Below are 4,581 nucleotides of genomic sequence, written 5' to 3'. Positions count from 1 at the left end.
GCGAACAAGTTTAGAATTAACTAAACTATGTTCTAGTGATTACAAGTTTAAACCTTCGAATAAGATAGCTTTATATGTATGAATCGAATGATGTTATGAACATCATTACTACCTTAAGTTCCTTGGATAAACCTACTGGAAAAGAGAAAAATGGATCTAGCTTCAACGGATCCTTGGATGGCTCGAAGTTCTTGAAGCAGAATCATGACACGAAAACAAGTTCAAGTAAGATCATCACTTGAAATAAGATTGTTATAGTTATAGAAATTGAACCAAAGTTTGAATATGATTATTACCTTGTATTAGAATGATAACCTACTGTAAGAAACAAAGATTTCTTGAGGTTGGATGATCACCTTACAAGATTGGAAGTGAGCTAGCAAACTTGAAAGTATTCTTGATTTTATGTAACTAGAACTTGTAGAATTTATGAAGAACACTTAGAACTTGAAGATAGAACTTGAGAGAGATCAATTAGATGAAGAAAATTGAAGAATGAAAGTGTTTGTAGGTGATTTTGGTCGTTGGTGTATGGATTAGATATAAAGGATATGTAATTTTGTTTTCATGTAAATAAGTCATGAATGATTACTCATATTTTTGTAATTTTATGAGATATTTCATGCTAGTTGCCAAATGATGGTTCCCACATGTGTTAGGTGACTCACATGGGCTGCTAAGAGCTGATCATTGGAGTGTATATACCAATAGTACATACATCTAAAAGCTGTGTATTGTACGAGTACGAATACGGGTGCATACGAGTAGAATTGTTGATGAAACTGAACGAGGATGTAATTGTAAGCATTTTTGTTAAGCAGAAGTATTTTGATAAGTGTATTAAAGTCTTTCAAAAGTGTATAAATACATTATAAAACACTACATGTATATACATTTTAACTGAGTCGTTAAGTCATCGTTAGTCGTTACATGTAAGTGTTGTTTTGAAACCTTTAGGTTAACGATCTTGTTAAATGTTGTTAACCCAATGTTTATAATATCAAATGAGATTTTAAATTATTATATTATCATGATATTATCATGTATGAATATCTCTTAATATGATATATATACATTAAATGTCTTTACAACGATAATCGTTACAAATATGTCTCGTTTAAAAATCATTAAGTTAGTAGTCTTGTTTTTACATATGTAGTTCATTGTTAATATACTTAATGATATGTTTACTTATCATAGTATCATGTTAACTATATATATATATCCATATATATGTCATCATATAGTTTTTACAAGTTTTAACGTTCGTGAATCACCGGTCAACTTGGGTGGTCAATTGTCTATATGAAACATATTTCAATTAATCAAGTCTTAACAAGTTTGATTGCTTAATATGTTGGAAACATTTAATCATGTAAATATCAATCTCAATTAATATATATAAACATGGAAAAGTTCGGGTCACTACAGTAACTGCCAGTTATAAGAAGTGGTGGGCGTGAATAGTTGTATATGGATCCATAGGGCTTGACATCCCCGTCTGTTCCAGGTATAGAAATTCTAGCCTGAACTATAAAACAGACGTATGCTATTTGAGTTTAGTACACGTTGGTTTGCGTGTATTGTACATGTTGGTTGCATGTATGTTAAAACAGGGGTACTTATTATAACGTTAAAGCTTAGTTACCAGGGTGCTCAATCTTGTAGAATATTTTGATAAACGTTTCTGGATGAAACAACTGAAATCTTGTGATCCACCTTTATATACAGATTATGCAAAACATTAAAAATATGAACTCACCAACCTTTGTGTTGACACTTGTTAGCATGTTTATTCTCAGGTTCCCTAGAAGTCTTCCGTTATTTGCTTATATGTTAGACAAGCTATGTGCATGGAGTCTTACATGGCATATTTTTCAAGGAAACGTTGCATTCACCAAATCATCACCATGTATCTTATTTTGACTGCATTGCCAACGGAAGTACTATTGTAAACTATTATATTACGGTGATTGTCTATATGTAGAAATCATCAGATGTCGAAAACCTTTGATTTAAATATTCATTTATGGTGTGCCTTTTCAAAAGAATGCAATATTTACAAAACGTATCATATAGAGGTCAAATACCTCGCAATGAAATCGATGAATGACGTGTTCGTCCATATGGATTTTGTGCGATCGTCATGAAAGGACCCGTTCATATACATTATAAACGATTCACAATAGTTGATTTCATCGCGAGGTATTTGACCTCTATATGATACATTTTACAAACATTGCATTTGTTTTTAAAAGATAAACTTTCTTTACATAGAAAATTGACAGACATGCATACCCTTTCATAATATCCACTATCCAAACTATAATTGACTTAATAATAATCTTGATAAACTCAATGACTCGAATGCAACGTCTTTCGAAATGTATGCCACAAAAGACTCCAAGTAATGTCTTTAAAATGAGCTAATGCACAGTGGAAGAATTCTTTAAATACCTAAGAATAAACATGCTTTAAAGTGTCAACCAAAAGGTTGGTGAGTTCATAGGTTTATCATAAAACAATAAAATTCATCATTTTGATAGACCACAAGATTTAAATCCTGCATGGTACAAATGGGCCCGAATCCTATACCCACCTGTAATGTACATGCTATATCTTTTAAATACAGTACACCTTTCTCGTGTACGAAATCATCTTTCATAAATCTTAGTAACCGTACACATATCTTGTGCACAAAAATAACATACACATAACCTGTGTATAAAATCATTCTCTCGATATATAATATTCACATCAACTGGTGGCAATCATCATGTCCACATAATTCAATGGTGGCAATTATCATGTCCACATAATTCAATGGTGGCAATTATCATGTCCACATAATTCAATAATAATCCGCAGAACTTCTGTCTGTATAATAATTCATTCGAGGAATGTTTTGCTCGTATCTATCTCGTCAAACATTTATAAAAGCATTTCATGTATTCGCAGTTCAAAAATGTATTTCAAAAGCATTTAATAAAGCAGTTGTAAAAACAGCGCATGTATTCTCAGTCCCAAAAATATAAAGAGAAAAAGGGAATCAAATGAACTCACAATACAATATTTTGTAGTAAAAATATTCATACGATGATACTGAACAATGCAGGGTTGGCCTCAGATTCACGAACCTATATCATTTATATATATTAATACATATAAATTGTAATCGAACAAATTTATATATAGTTAGTGATATAAATGTTATTTTTATAGTTTATGTGTTTTATAACTAACTTAATTAAATATTTATGTTATATACTTTAACTAATTTATAAAAATTTTAATCTAATTTTATTAAGTAAAATTTTATATGACTAGCTTTTATTGTAATAATAATAATAATAATAATAACATAGTTGTATTATTAATAATAATGATACTAGTAGTAAAAATGATAACAATAATAATAATATAGTTGTAATAATAGTAATAATAATAACAATAATAATAATAATAATATTAATAATAATAATAATAATAATAATAATAATAATAATAATAATAATAATAATAATGATGATGATAATAATAATAATAATAATAATAATAATAATAATAATAATAATAATAATAATAATAATAATAATAATAATAATAATAATAATAATAATAATAGTACTACCTTTGAAGAAAAGCATCCAAAAACAATTAAACTGCCACAGCCCGGGCTCAAACTTACAACCTCTTGCTAACCCAATACGTACCCTAACCATCTGAGCTATCCAACTTTTTCTGATAGTATTTCTCACTTAAATCTATAAAACCCGTTTATATTTTGTCTTTGCTTCAACCCAACAACAAAATTACTAAACCCCATTTAATTAAGCCCAACATCTAGCAGCCCATTAAAATTAATGAATCAAATCACCTAATACATCATTTGGTTAAACTTGGTTTTTGAAATAGGAAACCATAAAGTGTAGTTTACTTTTTTTTTTATTATACGTCAACATCATTCTTTTAAAAAAAAAAACCTTGCTTGTCCCACTTTCAAAATAATGTACGTTCCACTTGCAAAAAGAAATTGATATTCTGCATTTTTTTTTATACGTCAACATCATGTTTTAAAAAAACAAATAAATCACTTGTGATATGGGTCCAAGTAAATAAAAAAGTATATCGAAAAAAAAATAACATGTGGTCCAAGAATTTTTTTTTTAAATCGGTCCCGTTTTTCTTTAAAAAAAAATATGCCGTTGTGTACTGTGATTCAACGAACTCATGAGCATCCAAAAAATAATAATAATAATAATAATAATAAAAATAAAAAGAACGGCACATGGGAACTAACTTGGTTGGCTATGAAAAGTCTTTTAGTCCCACTTGTAAAAAAAAAAAAAAAAAAAACGTTGTATGTAATATATCATAACCAACTTGACAACTTTAGATTTATAATCTTGCTTTTGAATTTTGTAATTTTCAATCATATCCTAATATGTCGACCAAAATGAAAAATGCACCATGCCAAGGAGTTTGCTCTATAACTTTATTTGTAGACTGCCTTTATAATATATAGTGGTGGTTTTCGGTGGTCGTGGTAAAAATGGTGATGTTGGCAGTTGTCAAAGAAAC

The sequence above is a fragment of the Rutidosis leptorrhynchoides genome, chromosome 10 (assembly GCF_046630445.1).
Source record: "Rutidosis leptorrhynchoides isolate AG116_Rl617_1_P2 chromosome 10, CSIRO_AGI_Rlap_v1, whole genome shotgun sequence".
In the NCBI taxonomy this organism is placed as follows: domain Eukaryota; kingdom Viridiplantae; phylum Streptophyta; class Magnoliopsida; order Asterales; family Asteraceae; genus Rutidosis; species Rutidosis leptorrhynchoides.
This window is presented reverse-complemented; position numbering follows the sequence as displayed.